The 17492-nt window shown below is 51.9% G+C and overlaps 36 non-coding genes across 36 annotated transcripts; 29 read left to right on the plus strand and 7 right to left on the minus strand.

Annotated features, from left to right (window-relative positions):
* Positions 1-204: 204 nt before the first annotated feature.
* Positions 205-277, plus strand: Trnam-cau (transfer RNA methionine (anticodon CAU)). The gene has a single exon. It is a non-coding gene; the product is annotated as a tRNA-Met (tRNA).
* A 456-nt stretch (positions 278-733) lies between these two features.
* Trnae-uuc (transfer RNA glutamic acid (anticodon UUC)) lies at positions 734-805 on the plus strand. The gene has a single exon. It is a non-coding gene; the product is annotated as a tRNA-Glu (tRNA).
* A 257-nt stretch (positions 806-1062) lies between these two features.
* Trnai-aau (transfer RNA isoleucine (anticodon AAU)) lies at positions 1063-1136 on the plus strand. The gene has a single exon. It is a non-coding gene; the product is annotated as a tRNA-Ile (tRNA).
* A 741-nt stretch (positions 1137-1877) lies between these two features.
* Positions 1878-1949, minus strand: Trnag-ucc (transfer RNA glycine (anticodon UCC)). Its single transcript has one exon. It is a non-coding gene; the product is annotated as a tRNA-Gly (tRNA).
* Positions 1950-2280: 331 nt separating this feature from the next.
* On the plus strand, positions 2281-2351 carry Trnag-gcc (transfer RNA glycine (anticodon GCC)). The gene has a single exon. It is a non-coding gene; the product is annotated as a tRNA-Gly (tRNA).
* Positions 2352-2644: 293 nt separating this feature from the next.
* Trnam-cau (transfer RNA methionine (anticodon CAU)) lies at positions 2645-2717 on the plus strand. The gene has a single exon. It is a non-coding gene; the product is annotated as a tRNA-Met (tRNA).
* A 456-nt stretch (positions 2718-3173) lies between these two features.
* Trnae-uuc (transfer RNA glutamic acid (anticodon UUC)) lies at positions 3174-3245 on the plus strand. Its single transcript has one exon. It is a non-coding gene; the product is annotated as a tRNA-Glu (tRNA).
* A 257-nt stretch (positions 3246-3502) lies between these two features.
* Trnai-aau (transfer RNA isoleucine (anticodon AAU)) lies at positions 3503-3576 on the plus strand. The gene has a single exon. It is a non-coding gene; the product is annotated as a tRNA-Ile (tRNA).
* A 741-nt stretch (positions 3577-4317) lies between these two features.
* On the minus strand, positions 4318-4389 carry Trnag-ucc (transfer RNA glycine (anticodon UCC)). Its single transcript has one exon. It is a non-coding gene; the product is annotated as a tRNA-Gly (tRNA).
* Positions 4390-4720: 331 nt separating this feature from the next.
* Trnag-gcc (transfer RNA glycine (anticodon GCC)) lies at positions 4721-4791 on the plus strand. Its single transcript has one exon. It is a non-coding gene; the product is annotated as a tRNA-Gly (tRNA).
* Positions 4792-5084: 293 nt separating this feature from the next.
* Positions 5085-5157, plus strand: Trnam-cau (transfer RNA methionine (anticodon CAU)). Its single transcript has one exon. It is a non-coding gene; the product is annotated as a tRNA-Met (tRNA).
* Positions 5158-5613: 456 nt separating this feature from the next.
* Positions 5614-5685, plus strand: Trnae-uuc (transfer RNA glutamic acid (anticodon UUC)). Its single transcript has one exon. It is a non-coding gene; the product is annotated as a tRNA-Glu (tRNA).
* Positions 5686-5942: 257 nt separating this feature from the next.
* Trnai-aau (transfer RNA isoleucine (anticodon AAU)) lies at positions 5943-6016 on the plus strand. The gene has a single exon. It is a non-coding gene; the product is annotated as a tRNA-Ile (tRNA).
* A 741-nt stretch (positions 6017-6757) lies between these two features.
* On the minus strand, positions 6758-6829 carry Trnag-ucc (transfer RNA glycine (anticodon UCC)). Its single transcript has one exon. It is a non-coding gene; the product is annotated as a tRNA-Gly (tRNA).
* Positions 6830-7160: 331 nt separating this feature from the next.
* Trnag-gcc (transfer RNA glycine (anticodon GCC)) lies at positions 7161-7231 on the plus strand. Its single transcript has one exon. It is a non-coding gene; the product is annotated as a tRNA-Gly (tRNA).
* A 293-nt stretch (positions 7232-7524) lies between these two features.
* On the plus strand, positions 7525-7597 carry Trnam-cau (transfer RNA methionine (anticodon CAU)). The gene has a single exon. It is a non-coding gene; the product is annotated as a tRNA-Met (tRNA).
* Positions 7598-8053: 456 nt separating this feature from the next.
* Trnae-uuc (transfer RNA glutamic acid (anticodon UUC)) lies at positions 8054-8125 on the plus strand. Its single transcript has one exon. It is a non-coding gene; the product is annotated as a tRNA-Glu (tRNA).
* A 257-nt stretch (positions 8126-8382) lies between these two features.
* Trnai-aau (transfer RNA isoleucine (anticodon AAU)) lies at positions 8383-8456 on the plus strand. Its single transcript has one exon. It is a non-coding gene; the product is annotated as a tRNA-Ile (tRNA).
* A 741-nt stretch (positions 8457-9197) lies between these two features.
* Positions 9198-9269, minus strand: Trnag-ucc (transfer RNA glycine (anticodon UCC)). Its single transcript has one exon. It is a non-coding gene; the product is annotated as a tRNA-Gly (tRNA).
* A 331-nt stretch (positions 9270-9600) lies between these two features.
* Trnag-gcc (transfer RNA glycine (anticodon GCC)) lies at positions 9601-9671 on the plus strand. Its single transcript has one exon. It is a non-coding gene; the product is annotated as a tRNA-Gly (tRNA).
* A 293-nt stretch (positions 9672-9964) lies between these two features.
* Positions 9965-10037, plus strand: Trnam-cau (transfer RNA methionine (anticodon CAU)). Its single transcript has one exon. It is a non-coding gene; the product is annotated as a tRNA-Met (tRNA).
* A 456-nt stretch (positions 10038-10493) lies between these two features.
* Trnae-uuc (transfer RNA glutamic acid (anticodon UUC)) lies at positions 10494-10565 on the plus strand. Its single transcript has one exon. It is a non-coding gene; the product is annotated as a tRNA-Glu (tRNA).
* A 257-nt stretch (positions 10566-10822) lies between these two features.
* On the plus strand, positions 10823-10896 carry Trnai-aau (transfer RNA isoleucine (anticodon AAU)). The gene has a single exon. It is a non-coding gene; the product is annotated as a tRNA-Ile (tRNA).
* Positions 10897-11637: 741 nt separating this feature from the next.
* Positions 11638-11709, minus strand: Trnag-ucc (transfer RNA glycine (anticodon UCC)). Its single transcript has one exon. It is a non-coding gene; the product is annotated as a tRNA-Gly (tRNA).
* A 331-nt stretch (positions 11710-12040) lies between these two features.
* Trnag-gcc (transfer RNA glycine (anticodon GCC)) lies at positions 12041-12111 on the plus strand. Its single transcript has one exon. It is a non-coding gene; the product is annotated as a tRNA-Gly (tRNA).
* A 293-nt stretch (positions 12112-12404) lies between these two features.
* Positions 12405-12477, plus strand: Trnam-cau (transfer RNA methionine (anticodon CAU)). Its single transcript has one exon. It is a non-coding gene; the product is annotated as a tRNA-Met (tRNA).
* A 456-nt stretch (positions 12478-12933) lies between these two features.
* On the plus strand, positions 12934-13005 carry Trnae-uuc (transfer RNA glutamic acid (anticodon UUC)). Its single transcript has one exon. It is a non-coding gene; the product is annotated as a tRNA-Glu (tRNA).
* Positions 13006-13262: 257 nt separating this feature from the next.
* Trnai-aau (transfer RNA isoleucine (anticodon AAU)) lies at positions 13263-13336 on the plus strand. The gene has a single exon. It is a non-coding gene; the product is annotated as a tRNA-Ile (tRNA).
* Positions 13337-14077: 741 nt separating this feature from the next.
* On the minus strand, positions 14078-14149 carry Trnag-ucc (transfer RNA glycine (anticodon UCC)). Its single transcript has one exon. It is a non-coding gene; the product is annotated as a tRNA-Gly (tRNA).
* Positions 14150-14480: 331 nt separating this feature from the next.
* On the plus strand, positions 14481-14551 carry Trnag-gcc (transfer RNA glycine (anticodon GCC)). The gene has a single exon. It is a non-coding gene; the product is annotated as a tRNA-Gly (tRNA).
* Positions 14552-14844: 293 nt separating this feature from the next.
* Positions 14845-14917, plus strand: Trnam-cau (transfer RNA methionine (anticodon CAU)). Its single transcript has one exon. It is a non-coding gene; the product is annotated as a tRNA-Met (tRNA).
* A 456-nt stretch (positions 14918-15373) lies between these two features.
* On the plus strand, positions 15374-15445 carry Trnae-uuc (transfer RNA glutamic acid (anticodon UUC)). The gene has a single exon. It is a non-coding gene; the product is annotated as a tRNA-Glu (tRNA).
* Positions 15446-15702: 257 nt separating this feature from the next.
* Positions 15703-15776, plus strand: Trnai-aau (transfer RNA isoleucine (anticodon AAU)). The gene has a single exon. It is a non-coding gene; the product is annotated as a tRNA-Ile (tRNA).
* A 741-nt stretch (positions 15777-16517) lies between these two features.
* Positions 16518-16589, minus strand: Trnag-ucc (transfer RNA glycine (anticodon UCC)). The gene has a single exon. It is a non-coding gene; the product is annotated as a tRNA-Gly (tRNA).
* A 331-nt stretch (positions 16590-16920) lies between these two features.
* Trnag-gcc (transfer RNA glycine (anticodon GCC)) lies at positions 16921-16991 on the plus strand. Its single transcript has one exon. It is a non-coding gene; the product is annotated as a tRNA-Gly (tRNA).
* Positions 16992-17284: 293 nt separating this feature from the next.
* On the plus strand, positions 17285-17357 carry Trnam-cau (transfer RNA methionine (anticodon CAU)). Its single transcript has one exon. It is a non-coding gene; the product is annotated as a tRNA-Met (tRNA).
* Positions 17358-17492: the final 135 nt, after the last annotated feature.

Consider the following 17492-nt stretch of genomic DNA (forward strand, 5'->3'; position numbering starts at 1 on the left):
GAAACAACCAAACACGCAGCGCGCACGTCTTCTCGTTTGGACTCCTGCGTGCTATTGTGCATACTGGCGTCGGCCTATCATCGCAAGTTGCCTGCAGCGCCGGGAATGCACGTGTAGTAACAGAAAAAATGAGCCAGCAAGTGCAGACTCTCTACCACTAGTATTTGCTACTTGCCGAGATACCAGAAGGTTTGGCCATCACGTGCCTCGGTAGCGCAGTAGGCAGCGCGTAAGTCTCATAATCTTAAGGTCGTGAGTTCGATCCTCACCCGGGGCATTTAATTTACTTCCGTTCACAGCTAAATTGACGGCTCTGGGGTTGCGAAGGAGCAAAACAGCTTGTAGTTTGTTATCCATAAGGCTTCAACAACTCAGCGTGAAAATGCTTACTTCCCGTTATTACTACTTGCAGTTCTTTTGTGAAATTTTCAAGAAAAAATGTACTAGTAATAAAACTGAATTTCGTATGATATAACATGTAAAGTCACACAGTGTATGACCTGCTATATAATGACAGGCTGCAGGTCTTTACTTGCGAAATAAGTAAATAAATATTACTACTCACAGCTTTGCTTTTCCTCCTACCCCAGTAACAACGAGGCCAAAAGCAACGGACTGTGACTTTTGCCATGCGCGCCTCGGCATGGGAGAGCGAAAAGATGCTCGCAAACAGGGAAAGTGCGACACGGAAAGCCAGTGGAGGGGGTGTAAACCCCAAAAATAAGCGTGCGCGTCCGGTGTGGTCTAGTGGCTAGGATACCTGGCTTTCACCCAGGAGGCCCGGGTTCGATTCCCGGTACCGGAATGTAATTTTTTCGGAACAAATCACGACAAGTTTGGACCCTGCGAAATGCTGTTTCACGTCCTCCTCGCGTTATAGCTACTGGTTCATAAACGTGAGCTGAAAACAGTCGAGAGAAACGGGCACGCAATGAAATTACTACGAGCAGCGGAATAAAGGGAGAAGAGACCCTGGTCCACTGTTGGACTGCTACCATAGAAATGTTACCTGTAAATACGCAGAGCCACTCCGTCTAAGCGCTGGAAGACGGAGTGCACCGAGGCCCGTTAGCTCAGTTGGTTAGAGCGTCGTGCTAATAACGCGAAGGTCGTGGGTTCGATCCCCCCACGGGCCACTTCGATTTTACTACTTCAAAAAGGCAACGCCGATTTCCCCGGGCAAGTATGGTGACAAAGAAATCGTCACATTGTGTGGGAGCTGATAGGGGACCCGAAAGCGACTTGTCGGGACGCGCTAAAACACTTCACAGGTCACAGCACGCTGAACACACAGTTTGTCGTCCGATCACCGCTACTGCGCGACGCTGGGCGTTGTCAGTGCTTGGGCGGGTGACCGCCTGCGAACACAGGGCGCTGCCGACAGTTTCAATTCGTATTTCTCTTTTCTCGTCGGTTTCGGAGCTGCAGCGCTATTCGGTCTAGGGCACTGGCGCCACGTTTTGCCTCTCGGTATGCCAAGTCGCGCCGTGCGGCCACAGTGAAATGAAGGAGCGTGTTGTAAAATTTTCAACAAAGAAAAAAAGAAATGTGCTAGTAATAAAACTGAATTTGTCTGACAGAACATGTAAAATCACACAATGCACGATAACAGGCAGCAGGTCTTTACTTGAGGCATAAGTAATGTTGTGCCCGCCTCGCCATACCTCTCTCAGTCGTTTCGCGTGCTTGTCCTTCTGATATAGGCCGATTGGAGAGCGTCAGCTCTCGCGTCAGCCGAGCAAAGTCGAGACAAGTCGAGACTCAAGCGGAATCGACGCACACAATATAGGGTGGCCTGCAGCCAGTAAGAGGAGGAAAGAAACATTAATTTAATGACGCGTGGCAAAAGTACTCATACGCAGAAGTAAAACGCAGGCTGCGGTGGCCGGGAATCGAACCCGGATCAACTGCTTGGAAGGCAACTATGCTGACCATTACACCACCACCGCACGGTTTTCTTCCGCGCACGCCGCGCTGTGTCTGCTTCCCGCCTGTCGGCGGCGGCTGAAGGTGGTCGCAGCAGCAGGCGCATTACGGGGTAGGCGAGCGCATCCAGACAGCGTCTCTACGCACATTTCGCGTCCTTTGGCAAGAGTCGTCGCGTGCGTGCGCCGCAACACTACTTAGACGATCGCGTTCGGGCGTCATTTTTAAGCAGTGCAGCGCAGGATTCAGCGTTTGTAGCATTCTCTCGAGAGGATGCCACGGCGCTGGACGGCAGTCCCACTTTCCCTTCAGACGTCTGCCGCGGAAAGCACAAGGAAGCTGCAAACTAGCTGAGCATCGGTGGTTCAGTGGTAGAATGCTCGCCTGCCACGCGGGCGGCCCGGGTTCGATTCCCGGCCGATGCATCATTTTGTTTTTTCCCCGATAGTGGAGCTGCGTGTCCTTCGCACTCGAAGTGCGTGGGCCACGAGAATGAACCGCGGGATTCCGTGTGGAAACAACCAAACACGCAGCGCGCACGTCTTCTCGTTTGGACTCCTGCGTGCTATTGTGCATACTGGCGTCGGCCTATCATCGCAAGTTGCCTGCAGCGCCGGGAATGCACGTGTAGTAACAGAAAAAATGAGCCAGCAAGTGCAGACTCTCTACCACTAGTATTTGCTACTTGCCGAGATACCAGAAGGTTTGGCCATCACGTGCCTCGGTAGCGCAGTAGGCAGCGCGTAAGTCTCATAATCTTAAGGTCGTGAGTTCGATCCTCACCCGGGGCATTTAATTTACTTCCGTTCACAGCTAAATTGACGGCTCTGGGGTTGCGAAGGAGCAAAACAGCTTGTAGTTTGTTATCCATAAGGCTTCAACAACTCAGCGTGAAAATGCTTACTTCCCGTTATTACTACTTGCAGTTCTTTTGTGAAATTTTCAAGAAAAAATGTACTAGTAATAAAACTGAATTTCGTATGATATAACATGTAAAGTCACACAGTGTATGACCTGCTATATAATGACAGGCTGCAGGTCTTTACTTGCGAAATAAGTAAATAAATATTACTACTCACAGCTTTGCTTTTCCTCCTACCCCTGTAACAACGAGGCCAAAAGCAACGGACTGTGACTTTTGCCATGCGCGCCTCGGCATGGGAGAGCGAAAAGATGCTCGCAAACAGGGAAAGTGCGACACGGAAAGCCAGTGGAGGGGGTGTAAACCCCAAAAATAAGCGTGCGCGTCCGGTGTGGTCTAGTGGCTAGGATACCTGGCTTTCACCCAGGAGGCCCGGGTTCGATTCCCGGTACCGGAATGTAATTTTTTCGGAACAAATCACGACAAGTTTGGACCCTGCGAAATGCTGTTTCACGTCCTCCTCGCGTTATAGCTACTGGTTCATAAACGTGAGCTGAAAACAGTCGAGAGAAACGGGCACGCAATGAAATTACTACGAGCAGCGGAATAAAGGGAGAAGAGACCCTGGTCCACTGTTGGACTGCTACCATAGAAATGTTACCTGTAAATACGCAGAGCCACTCCGTCTAAGCGCTGGAAGACGGAGTGCACCGAGGCCCGTTAGCTCAGTTGGTTAGAGCGTCGTGCTAATAACGCGAAGGTCGTGGGTTCGATCCCCCCACGGGCCACTTCGATTTTACTACTTCAAAAAGGCAACGCCGATTTCCCCGGGCAAGTATGGTGACAAAGAAATCGTCACATTGTGTGGGAGCTGATAGGGGACCCGAAAGCGACTTGTCGGGACGCGCTAAAACACTTCACAGGTCACAGCACGCTGAACACACAGTTTGTCGTCCGATCACCGCTACTGCGCGACGCTGGGCGTTGTCAGTGCTTGGGCGGGTGACCGCCTGCGAACACAGGGCGCTGCCGACAGTTTCAATTCGTATTTCTCTTTTCTCGTCGGTTTCGGAGCTGCAGCGCTATTCGGTCTAGGGCACTGGCGCCACGTTTTGCCTCTCGGTATGCCAAGTCGCGCCGTGCGGCCACAGTGAAATGAAGGAGCGTGTTGTAAAATTTTCAACAAAGAAAAAAAGAAATGTGCTAGTAATAAAACTGAATTTGTCTGACAGAACATGTAAAATCACACAATGCACGATAACAGGCAGCAGGTCTTTACTTGAGGCACAAGTAATGTTGTGCCCGCCTCGCCATACCTCTCTCAGTCGTTTCGCGTGCTTGTCCTTCTGATATAGGCCGATTGGAGAGCGTCAGCTCTCGCGTCAGCCGAGCAAAGTCGAGACAAGTCGAGACTCAAGCGGAATCGACGCACACAATATAGGGTGGCCTGCAGCCAGTAAGAGGAGGAAAGAAACATTAATTTAATGACGCGTGGCAAAAGTACTCATACGCAGAAGTAAAACGCAGGCTGCGGTGGCCGGGAATCGAACCCGGATCAACTGCTTGGAAGGCAACTATGCTGACCATTACACCACCACCGCACGGTTTTCTTCCGCGCACGCCGCGCTGTGTCTGCTTCCCGCCTGTCGGCGGCGGCTGAAGGTGGTCGCAGCAGCAGGCGCATTACGGGGTAGGCGAGCGCATCCAGACAGCGTCTCTACGCACATTTCGCGTCCTTTGGCAAGAGTCGTCGCGTGCGTGCGCCGCAACACTACTTAGACGATCGCGTTCGGGCGTCATTTTTAAGCAGTGCAGCGCAGGATTCAGCGTTTGTAGCATTCTCTCGAGAGGATGCCACGGCGCTGGACGGCAGTCCCACTTTCCCTTCAGACGTCTGCCGCGGAAAGCACAAGGAAGCTGCAAACTAGCTGAGCATCGGTGGTTCAGTGGTAGAATGCTCGCCTGCCACGCGGGCGGCCCGGGTTCGATTCCCGGCCGATGCATCATTTTGTTTTTTCCCCGATAGTGGAGCTGCGTGTCCTTCGCACTCGAAGTGCGTGGGCCACGAGAATGAACCGCGGGATTCCGTGTGGAAACAACCAAACACGCAGCGCGCACGTCTTCTCGTTTGGACTCCTGCGTGCTATTGTGCATACTGGCGTCGGCCTATCATCGCAAGTTGCCTGCAGCGCCGGGAATGCACGTGTAGTAACAGAAAAAATGAGCCAGCAAGTGCAGACTCTCTACCACTAGTATTTGCTACTTGCCGAGATACCAGAAGGTTTGGCCATCACGTGCCTCGGTAGCGCAGTAGGCAGCGCGTAAGTCTCATAATCTTAAGGTCGTGAGTTCGATCCTCACCCGGGGCATTTAATTTACTTCCGTTCACAGCTAAATTGACGGCTCTGGGGTTGCGAAGGAGCAAAACAGCTTGTAGTTTGTTATCCATAAGGCTTCAACAACTCAGCGTGAAAATGCTTACTTCCCGTTATTACTACTTGCAGTTCTTTTGTGAAATTTTCAAGAAAAAATGTACTAGTAATAAAACTGAATTTCGTATGATATAACATGTAAAGTCACACAGTGTATGACCTGCTATATAATGACAGGCTGCAGGTCTTTACTTGCGAAATAAGTAAATAAATATTACTACTCACAGCTTTGCTTTTCCTCCTACCCCAGTAACAACGAGGCCAAAAGCAACGGACTGTGACTTTTGCCATGCGCGCCTCGGCATGGGAGAGCGAAAAGATGCTCGCAAACAGGGAAAGTGCGACACGGAAAGCCAGTGGAGGGGGTGTAAACCCCAAAAATAAGCGTGCGCGTCCGGTGTGGTCTAGTGGCTAGGATACCTGGCTTTCACCCAGGAGGCCCGGGTTCGATTCCCGGTACCGGAATGTAATTTTTTCGGAACAAATCACGACAAGTTTGGACCCTGCGAAATGCTGTTTCACGTCCTCCTCGCGTTATAGCTACTGGTTCATAAACGTGAGCTGAAAACAGTCGAGAGAAACGGGCACGCAATGAAATTACTACGAGCAGCGGAATAAAGGGAGAAGAGACCCTGGTCCACTGTTGGACTGCTACCATAGAAATGTTACCTGTAAATACGCAGAGCCACTCCGTCTAAGCGCTGGAAGACGGAGTGCACCGAGGCCCGTTAGCTCAGTTGGTTAGAGCGTCGTGCTAATAACGCGAAGGTCGTGGGTTCGATCCCCCCACGGGCCACTTCGATTTTACTACTTCAAAAAGGCAACGCCGATTTCCCCGGGCAAGTATGGTGACAAAGAAATCGTCACATTGTGTGGGAGCTGATAGGGGACCCGAAAGCGACTTGTCGGGACGCGCTAAAACACTTCACAGGTCACAGCACGCTGAACACACAGTTTGTCGTCCGATCACCGCTACTGCGCGACGCTGGGCGTTGTCAGTGCTTGGGCGGGTGACCGCCTGCGAACACAGGGCGCTGCCGACAGTTTCAATTCGTATTTCTCTTTTCTCGTCGGTTTCGGAGCTGCAGCGCTATTCGGTCTAGGGCACTGGCGCCACGTTTTGCCTCTCGGTATGCCAAGTCGCGCCGTGCGGCCACAGTGAAATGAAGGAGCGTGTTGTAAAATTTTCAACAAAGAAAAAAAGAAATGTGCTAGTAATAAAACTGAATTTGTCTGACAGAACATGTAAAATCACACAATGCACGATAACAGGCAGCAGGTCTTTACTTGAGGCATAAGTAATGTTGTGCCCGCCTCGCCATACCTCTCTCAGTCGTTTCGCGTGCTTGTCCTTCTGATATAGGCCGATTGGAGAGCGTCAGCTCTCGCGTCAGCCGAGCAAAGTCGAGACAAGTCGAGACTCAAGCGGAATCGACGCACACAATATAGGGTGGCCTGCAGCCAGTAAGAGGAGGAAAGAAACATTAATTTAATGACGCGTGGCAAAAGTACTCATACGCAGAAGTAAAACGCAGGCTGCGGTGGCCGGGAATCGAACCCGGATCAACTGCTTGGAAGGCAACTATGCTGACCATTACACCACCACCGCACGGTTTTCTTCCGCGCACGCCGCGCTGTGTTTGCTTCCCGCCTGTCGGCGGCGGCTGAAGGTGGTCGCAGCAGCAGGCGCATTACGGGGTAGGCGAGCGCATCCAGACAGCGTCTCTACGCACATTTCGCGTCCTTTGGCAAGAGTCGTCGCGTGCGTGCGCCGCAACACTACTTAGACGATCGCGTTCGGGCGTCATTTTTAAGCAGTGCAGCGCAGGATTCAGCGTTTGTAGCATTCTCTCGAGAGGATGCCACGGCGCTGGACGGCAGTCCCACTTTCCCTTCAGACGTCTGCCGCGGAAAGCACAAGGAAGCTGCAAACTAGCTGAGCATCGGTGGTTCAGTGGTAGAATGCTCGCCTGCCACGCGGGCGGCCCGGGTTCGATTCCCGGCCGATGCATCATTTTGTTTTTTCCCCGATAGTGGAGCTGCGTGTCCTTCGCACTCGAAGTGCGTGGGCCACGAGAATGAACCGCGGGATTCCGTGTGGAAACAACCAAACACGCAGCGCGCACGTCTTCTCGTTTGGACTCCTGCGTGCTATTGTGCATACTGGCGTCGGCCTATCATCGCAAGTTGCCTGCAGCGCCGGGAATGCACGTGTAGTAACAGAAAAAATGAGCCAGCAAGTGCAGACTCTCTACCACTAGTATTTGCTACTTGCCGAGATACCAGAAGGTTTGGCCATCACGTGCCTCGGTAGCGCAGTAGGCAGCGCGTAAGTCTCATAATCTTAAGGTCGTGAGTTCGATCCTCACCCGGGGCATTTAATTTACTTCCGTTCACAGCTAAATTGACGGCTCTGGGGTTGCGAAGGAGCAAAACAGCTTGTAGTTTGTTATCCATAAGGCTTCAACAACTCAGCGTGAAAATGCTTACTTCCCGTTATTACTACTTGCAGTTCTTTTGTGAAATTTTCAAGAAAAAATGTACTAGTAATAAAACTGAATTTCGTATGATATAACATGTAAAGTCACACAGTGTATGACCTGCTATATAATGACAGGCTGCAGGTCTTTACTTGCGAAATAAGTAAATAAATATTACTACTCACAGCTTTGCTTTTCCTCCTACCCCTGTAACAACGAGGCCAAAAGCAACGGACTGTGACTTTTGCCATGCGCGCCTCGGCATGGGAGAGCGAAAAGATGCTCGCAAACAGGGAAAGTGCGACACGGAAAGCCAGTGGAGGGGGTGTAAACCCCAAAAATGAGCGTGCGCGTCCGGTGTGGTCTAGTGGCTAGGATACCTGGCTTTCACCCAGGAGGCCCGGGTTCGATTCCCGGTACCGGAATGTAATTTTTTCGGAACAAAACACGACAAGTTTGGACCCTGCGAAATGCTGTTTCACGTCCTCCTCGCGTTATAGCTACTGGTTCATAAACGTGAGCTGAAAACAGTCGAGAGAAACGGGCACGCAATGAAATTACTACGAGCAGCGGAATAAAGGGAGAAGAGACCCTGGTCCACTGTTGGACTGCTACCATAGAAATGTTACCTGTAAATACGCAGAGCCACTCCGTCTAAGCGCTGGAAGACGGAGTGCACCGAGGCCCGTTAGCTCAGTTGGTTAGAGCGTCGTGCTAATAACGCGAAGGTCGTGGGTTCGATCCCCCCACGGGCCACTTCGATTTTACTACTTCAAAAAGGCAACGCCGATTTCCCCGGGCAAGTATGGTGACAAAGAAATCGTCACATTGTGTGGGAGCTGATAGGGGACCCGAAAGCGACTTGTCGGGATGCGCTAAAACACTTCACAGGTCACAGCACGCTGAACACACAGTTTGTCGTCCGATCACCGCTACTGCGCGACGCTGGGCGTTGTCAGTGCTTGGGCGGGTGACCGCCTGCGAACACAGGGCGCTGCCGACAGTTTCAATTCGTATTTCTCTTTTCTCGTCGGTTTCGGAGCTGCAGCGCTATTCGGTCTAGGGCACTGGCGCCACGTTTTGCCTCTCGGTATGCCAAGTCGCGCCGTGCGGCCACAGTGAAATGAAGGAGCGTGTTGTAAAATTTTCAACAAAGAAAAAAAGAAATGTGCTAGTAATAAAACTGAATTTGTCTGACAGAACATGTAAAATCACACAATGCACGATAACAGGCAGCAGGTCTTTACTTGAGGCATAAGTAATGTTGTGCCCGCCTCGCCATACCTCTCTCAGTCGTTTCGCGTGCTTGTCCTTCTGATATAGGCCGATTGGAGAGCGTCAGCTCTCGCGTCAGCCGAGCAAAGTCGAGACAAGTCGAGACTCAAGCGGAATCGACGCACACAATATAGGGTGGCCTGCAGCCAGTAAGAGGAGGAAAGAAACATTAATTTAATGACGCGTGGCAAAAGTACTCATACGCAGAAGTAAAACGCAGGCTGCGGTGGCCGGGAATCGAACCCGGATCAACTGCTTGGAAGGCAACTATGCTGACCATTACACCACCACCGCACGGTTTTCTTCCGCGCACGCCGCGCTGTGTCTGCTTCCCGCCTGTCGGCGGCGGCTGAAGGTGGTCGCAGCAGCAGGCGCATTACGGGGTAGGCGAGCGCATCCAGACAGCGTCTCTACGCACATTTCGCGTCCTTTGGCAAGAGTCGTCGCGTGCGTGCGCCGCAACACTACTTAGACGATCGCGTTCGGGCGTCATTTTTAAGCAGTGCAGCGCAGGATTCAGCGTTTGTAGCATTCTCTCGAGAGGATGCCACGGCGCTGGACGGCAGTCCCACTTTCCCTTCAGACGTCTGCCGCGGAAAGCACAAGGAAGCTGCAAACTAGCTGAGCATCGGTGGTTCAGTGGTAGAATGCTCGCCTGCCACGCGGGCGGCCCGGGTTCGATTCCCGGCCGATGCATCATTTTGTTTTTTCCCCGATAGTGGAGCTGCGTGTCCTTCGCACTCGAAGTGCGTGGGCCACGAGAATGAACCGCGGGATTCCGTGTGGAAACAACCAAACACGCAGCGCGCACGTCTTCTCGTTTGGACTCCTGCGTGCTATTGTGCATACTGGCGTCGGCCTATCATCGCAAGTTGCCTGCAGCGCCGGGAATGCACGTGTAGTAACAGAAAAAATGAGCCAGCAAGTGCAGACTCTCTACCACTAGTATTTGCTACTTGCCGAGATACCAGAAGGTTTGGCCATCACGTGCCTCGGTAGCGCAGTAGGCAGCGCGTAAGTCTCATAATCTTAAGGTCGTGAGTTCGATCCTCACCCGGGGCATTTAATTTACTTCCGTTCACAGCTAAATTGACGGCTCTGGGGTTGCGAAGGAGCAAAACAGCTTGTAGTTTGTTATCCATAAGGCTTCAACAACTCAGCGTGAAAATGCTTACTTCCCGTTATTACTACTTGCAGTTCTTTTGTGAAATTTTCAAGAAAAAATGTACTAGTAATAAAACTGAATTTCGTATGATATAACATGTAAAGTCACACAGTGTATGACCTGCTATATAATGACAGGCTGCAGGTCTTTACTTGCGAAATAAGTAAATAAATATTACTACTCACAGCTTTGCTTTTCCTCCTACCCCTGTAACAACGAGGCCAAAAGCAACGGACTGTGACTTTTGCCATGCGCGCCTCGGCATGGGAGAGCGAAAAGATGCTCGCAAACAGGGAAAGTGCGACACGGAAAGCCAGTGGAGGGGGTGTAAACCCCAAAAATAAGCGTGCGCGTCCGGTGTGGTCTAGTGGCTAGGATACCTGGCTTTCACCCAGGAGGCCCGGGTTCGATTCCCGGTACCGGAATGTAATTTTTTCGGAACAAATCACGACAAGTTTGGACCCTGCGAAATGCTGTTTCACGTCCTCCTCGCGTTATAGCTACTGGTTCATAAACGTGAGCTGAAAACAGTCGAGAGAAACGGGCACGCAATGAAATTACTACGAGCAGCGGAATAAAGGAAGAAGAGACCCTGGTCCACTGTTGGACTGCTACCATAGAAATGTTACCTGTAAATACGCAGAGCCACTCCGTCTAAGCGCTGGAAGACGGAGTGCACCGAGGCCCGTTAGCTCAGTTGGTTAGAGCGTCGTGCTAATAACGCGAAGGTCGTGGGTTCGATCCCCCCACGGGCCACTTCGATTTTACTACTTCAAAAAGGCAACGCCGATTTCCCCGGGCAAGTATGGTGACAAAGAAATCGTCACATTGTGTGGGAGCTGATAGGGGACCCGAAAGCGACTTGTCGGGACGCGCTAAAACACTTCACAGGTCACAGCACGCTGAACACACAGTTTGTCGTCCGATCACCGCTACTGCGCGACGCTGGGCGTTGTCAGTGCTTGGGCGGGTGACCGCCTGCGAACACAGGGCGCTGCCGACAGTTTCAATTCGTATTTCTCTTTTCTCGTCGGTTTCGGAGCTGCAGCGCTATTCGGTCTAGGGCACTGGCGCCACGTTTTGCCTCTCGGTATGCCAAGTCGCGCCGTGCGGCCACAGTGAAATGAAGGAGCGTGTTGTAAAATTTTCAACAAAGAAAAAAAGAAATGTGCTAGTAATAAAACTGAATTTGTCTGACAGAACATGTAAAATCACACAATGCACGATAACAGGCAGCAGGTCTTTACTTGAGGCATAAGTAATGTTGTGCCCGCCTCGCCATACCTCTCTCAGTCGTTTCGCGTGCTTGTCCTTCTGATATAGGCCGATTGGAGAGCGTCAGCTCTCGCGTCAGCCGAGCAAAGTCGAGACAAGTCGAGACTCAAGCGGAATCGACGCACACAATATAGGGTGGCCTGCAGCCAGTAAGAGGAGGAAAGAAACATTAATTTAATGACGCGTGGCAAAAGTACTCATACGCAGAAGTAAAACGCAGGCTGCGGTGGCCGGGAATCGAACCCGGATCAACTGCTTGGAAGGCAACTATGCTGACCATTACACCACCACCGCACGGTTTTCTTCCGCGCACGCCGCGCTGTGTCTGCTTCCCGCCTGTCGGCGGCGGCTGAAGGTGGTCGCAGCAGCAGGCGCATTACGGGGTAGGCGAGCGCATCCAGACAGCGTCTCTACGCACATTTCGCGTCCTTTGGCAAGAGTCGTCGCGTGCGTGCGCCGCAACACTACTTAGACGATCGCGTTCGGGCGTCATTTTTAAGCAGTGCAGCGCAGGATTCAGCGTTTGTAGCATTCTCTCGAGAGGATGCCACGGCGCTGGACGGCAGTCCCACTTTCCCTTCAGACGTCTGCCGCGGAAAGCACAAGGAAGCTGCAAACTAGCTGAGCATCGGTGGTTCAGTGGTAGAATGCTCGCCTGCCACGCGGGCGGCCCGGGTTCGATTCCCGGCCGATGCATCATTTTGTTTTTTCCCCGATAGTGGAGCTGCGTGTCCTTCGCACTCGAAGTGCGTGGGCCACGAGAATGAACCGCGGGATTCCGTGTGGAAACAACCAAACACGCAGCGCGCACGTCTTCTCGTTTGGACTCCTGCGTGCTATTGTGCATACTGGCGTCGGCCTATCATCGCAAGTTGCCTGCAGCGCCGGGAATGCACGTGTAGTAACAGAAAAAATGAGCCAGCAAGTGCAGACTCTCTACCACTAGTATTTGCTACTTGCCGAGATACCAGAAGGTTTGGCCATCACGTGCCTCGGTAGCGCAGTAGGCAGCGCGTAAGTCTCATAATCTTAAGGTCGTGAGTTCGATCCTCACCCGGGGCATTTAATTTACTTCCGTTCACAGCTAAATTGACGGCTCTGGGGTTGCGAAGGAGCAAAACAGCTTGTAGTTTGTTATCCATAAGGCTTCAACAACTCAGCGTGAAAATGCTTACTTCCCGTTATTACTACTTGCAGTTCTTTTGTGAAATTTTCAAGAAAAAATGTACTAGTAATAAAACTGAATTTCGTATGATATAACATGTAAAGTCACACAGTGTATGACCTGCTATATAATGACAGGCTGCAGGTCTTTACTTGCGAAATAAGTAAATAAATATTACTACTCACAGCTTTGCTTTTCCTCCTACCCCTGTAACAACGAGGCCAAAAGCAACGGACTGTGACTTTTGCCATGCGCGCCTCGGCATGGGAGAGCGAAAAGATGCTCGCAAACAGGGAAAGTGCGACACGGAAAGCCAGTGGAGGGGGTGTAAACCCCAAAAATAAGCGTGCGCGTCCGGTGTGGTCTAGTGGCTAGGATACCTGGCTTTCACCCAGGAGGCCCGGGTTCGATTCCCGGTACCGGAATGTAATTTTTTCGGAACAAATCACGACAAGTTTGGACCCTGCGAAATGCTGTTTCACGTCCTCCTCGCGTTATAGCTACTGGTTCATAAACGTGAGCTGAAAACAGTCGAGAGAAACGGGCACGCAATGAAATTACTACGAGCAGCGGAATAAAGGAAGAAGAGACCCTGGTCCACTGTTGGACTGCTACCATAGAAATGTTACCTGTAAATACGCAGAGCCACTCCGTCTAAGCGCTGGAAGACGGAGTGCACCGAGGCCCGTTAGCTCAGTTGGTTAGAGCGTCGTGCTAATAACGCGAAGGTCGTGGGTTCGATCCCCCCACGGGCCACTTCGATTTTACTACTTCAAAAAGGCAACGCCGATTTCCCCGGGCAAGTATGGTGACAAAGAAATCGTCACATTGTGTGGGAGCTGATAGGGGACCCGAAAGCGACTTGTCGGGACGCGCTAAAACACTTCACAGGTCACAGCACGCTGAACACACAGTTTGTCGTCCGATCACCGCTACTGCGCGACGCTGGGCGTTGTCAGTGCTTGGGCGGGTGACCGCCTGCGAACACAGGGCGCTGCCGACAGTTTCAATTCGTATTTCTCTTTTCTCGTCGGTTTCGGAGCTGCAGCGCTATTCGGTCTAGGGCACTGGCGCCACGTTTTGCCTCTCGGTATGCCAAGTCGCGCCGTGCGGCCACAGTGAAATGAAGGAGCGTGTTGTAAAATTTTCAACAAAGAAAAAAAGAAATGTGCTAGTAATAAAACTGAATTTGTCTGACAGAACATGTAAAATCACACAATGCACGATAACAGGCAGCAGGTCTTTACTTGAGGCATAAGTAATGTTGTGCCCGCCTCGCCATACCTCTCTCAGTCGTTTCGCGTGCTTGTCCTTCTGATATAGGCCGATTGGAGAGCGTCAGCTCTCGCGTCAGCCGAGCAAAGTCGAGACAAGTCGAGACTCAAGCGGAATCGACGCACACAATATAGGGTGGCCTGCAGCCAGTAAGAGGAGGAAAGAAACATTAATTTAATGACGCGTGGCAAAAGTACTCATACGCAGAAGTAAAACGCAGGCTGCGGTGGCCGGGAATCGAACCCGGATCAACTGCTTGGAAGGCAACTATGCTGACCATTACACCACCACCGCACGGTTTTCTTCCGCGCACGCCGCGCTGTGTCTGCTTCCCGCCTGTCGGCGGCGGCTGAAGGTGGTCGCAGCAGCAGGCGCATTACGGGGTAGGCGAGCGCATCCAGACAGCGTCTCTACGCACATTTCGCGTCCTTTGGCAAGAGTCGTCGCGTGCGTGCGCCGCAACACTACTTAGACGATCGCGTTCGGGCGTCATTTTTAAGCAGTGCAGCGCAGGATTCAGCGTTTGTAGCATTCTCTCGAGAGGATGCCACGGCGCTGGACGGCAGTCCCACTTTCCCTTCAGACGTCTGCCGCGGAAAGCACAAGGAAGCTGCAAACTAGCTGAGCATCGGTGGTTCAGTGGTAGAATGCTCGCCTGCCACGCGGGCGGCCCGGGTTCGATTCCCGGCCGATGCATCATTTTGTTTTTTCCCCGATAGTGGAGCTGCGTGTCCTTCGCACTCGAAGTGCGTGGGCCACGAGAATGAACCGCGGGATTCCGTGTGGAAACAACCAAACACGCAGCGCGCACGTCTTCTCGTTTGGACTCCTGCGTGCTATTGTGCATACTGGCGTCGGCCTATCATCGCAAGTTGCCTGCAGCGCCGGGAATGCACGTGTAGTAACAGAAAAAATGAGCCAGCAAGTGCAGACTCTCTACCACTAGTATTTGCTACTTGCCGAGATACCAGAAGGTTTGGCCATCACGTGCCTCGGTAGCGCAGTAGGCAGCGCGTAAGTCTCATAATCTTAAGGTCGTGAGTTCGATCCTCACCCGGGGCATTTAATTTACTTCCGTTCACAGCTAAATTGACGGCTCTGGGGTTGCGAAGGAGCAAAACAGCTTGTAGTTTGTTATCCATAAGGCTTCAACAACTCAGCGTGAAAATGCTTACTTCCCGTTATTACTACTTGCAGTTCTTTTGTGAAATTTTCAAGAAAAAATGTACTAGTAATAAAACTGAATTTCGTATGATATAACATGTAAAGTCACACAGTGTATGACCTGCTATATAATGACAGGCTGCAGGTCTTTACTTGCGAAATAAGTAAATAAATATTACTACTCACAGCTTTGCTTTTCCTCCTACCCCTGTAACAACGAGGCCAAAAGCAACGGACTGTGACTTTTGCCATGCGCGCCTCGGCATGGGAGAGCGAAAAGATGCTCGCAAACAGGGAAAGTGCGACACGGAAAGCCAGTGGAGGGGGTGTAAACCCCAAAAATAAGCGTGCGCGTCCGGTGTGGTCTAGTGGCTAGGATACCTGGCTTTCACCCAGGAGGCCCGGGTTCGATTCCCGGTACCGGAATGTAATTTTTTCGGAACAAATCACGACAAGTTTGGACCCTGCGAAATGCTGTTTCACGTCCTCCTCGCGTTATAGCTACTGGTTCATAAACGTGAGCTGAAAACAGTCGAGAGAAACGGGCACGCAATGAAATTACTACGAGCAGCGGAATAAAGGGAGAAGAGACCCTGGTCCACTGTTGGACTGCTACCATAGAAATGTTACCTGTAAATACGCAGAGCCACTCCGTCTAAGCGCTGGAAGACGGAGTGCACCGAGGCCCGTTAGCTCAGTTGGTTAGAGCGTCGTGCTAATAACGCGAAGGTCGTGGGTTCGATCCCCCCACGGGCCACTTCGATTTTACTACTTCAAAAAGGCAACGCCGATTTCCCCGGGCAAGTATGGTGACAAAGAAATCGTCACATTGTGTGGGAGCTGATAGGGGACCCGAAAGCGACTTGTCGGGACGCGCTAAAACACTTCACAGGTCACAGCACGCTGAACACACAGTTTGTCGTCCGATCACCGCTACTGCGCGACGCTGGGCGTTGTCAGTGCTTGGGCGGGTGACCGCCTGCGAACACAGGGCGCTGCCGACAGTTTCAATTCGTATTTCTCTTTTCTCGTCGGTTTCGGAGCTGCAGCGCTATTCGGTCTAGGGCACTGGCGCCACGTTTTGCCTCTCGGTATGCCAAGTCGCGCCGTGCGGCCACAGTGAAATGAAGGAGCGTGTTGTAAAATTTTCAACAAAGAAAAAAAGAAATGTGCTAGTAATAAAACTGAATTTGTCTGACAGAACATGTAAAATCACACAATGCACGATAACAGGCAGCAGGTCTTTACTTGAGGCATAAGTAATGTTGTGCCCGCCTCGCCATACCTCTCTCAGTCGTTTCGCGTGCTTGTCCTTCTGATATAGGCCGATTGGAGAGCGTCAGCTCTCGCGTCAGCCGAGCAAAGTCGAGACAAGTCGAGACTCAAGCGGAATCGACGCACACAATATAGGGTGGCCTGCAGCCAGTAAGAGGAGGAAAGAAACATTAATTTAATGACGCGTGGCAAAAGTACTCATACGCAGAAGTAAAACGCAGGCTGCGGTGGCCGGGAATCGAACCCGGATCAACTGCTTGGAAGGCAACTATGCTGACCATTACACCACCACCGCACGGTTTTCTTCCGCGCACGCCGCGCTGTGTCTGCTTCCCGCCTGTCGGCGGCGGCTGAAGGTGGTCGCAGCAGCAGGCGCATTACGGGGTAGGCGAGCGCATCCAGACAGCGTCTCTACGCACATTTCGCGTCCTTTGGCAAGAGTCGTCGCGTGCGTGCGCCGCAACACTACTTAGACGATCGCGTTCGGGCGTCATTTTTAAGCAGTGCAGCGCAGGATTCAGCGTTTGTAGCATTCTCTCGAGAGGATGCCACGGCGCTGGACGGCAGTCCCACTTTCCCTTCAGACGTCTGCCGCGGAAAGCACAAGGAAGCTGCAAACTAGCTGAGCATCGGTGGTTCAGTGGTAGAATGCTCGCCTGCCACGCGGGCGGCCCGGGTTCGATTCCCGGCCGATGCATCATTTTGTTTTTTCCCCGATAGTGGAGCTGCGTGTCCTTCGCACTCGAAGTGCGTGGGCCACGAGAATGAACCGCGGGATTCCGTGTGGAAACAACCAAACACGCAGCGCGCACGTCTTCTCGTTTGGACTCCTGCGTGCTATTGTGCATACTGGCGTCGGCCTATCATCGCAAGTTGCCTGCAGCGCCGGGAATGCACGTGTAGTAACAGAAAAAATGAGCCAGCAAGTGCAGACTCTCTACCACTAGTATTTGCTACTTGCCGAGATACCAGAAGGTTTGGCCATCACGTGCCTCGGTAGCGCAGTAGGCAGCGCGTAAGTCTCATAATCTTAAGGTCGTGAGTTCGATCCTCACCCGGGGCATTTAATTTACTTCCGTTCACAGCTAAATTGACGGCTCTGGGGTTGCGAAGGAGCAAAACAGCTTGTAGTTTGTTATCCATAAGGCTTCAACAACTCAGCGTGAAAATGCTTACTTCCCGTTATTACTACTTGCAG

This window comes from Schistocerca gregaria, unplaced genomic scaffold (genome assembly GCF_023897955.1).
Source record: "Schistocerca gregaria isolate iqSchGreg1 unplaced genomic scaffold, iqSchGreg1.2 ptg000912l, whole genome shotgun sequence".
Classification (NCBI taxonomy): domain Eukaryota; kingdom Metazoa; phylum Arthropoda; class Insecta; order Orthoptera; family Acrididae; genus Schistocerca; species Schistocerca gregaria.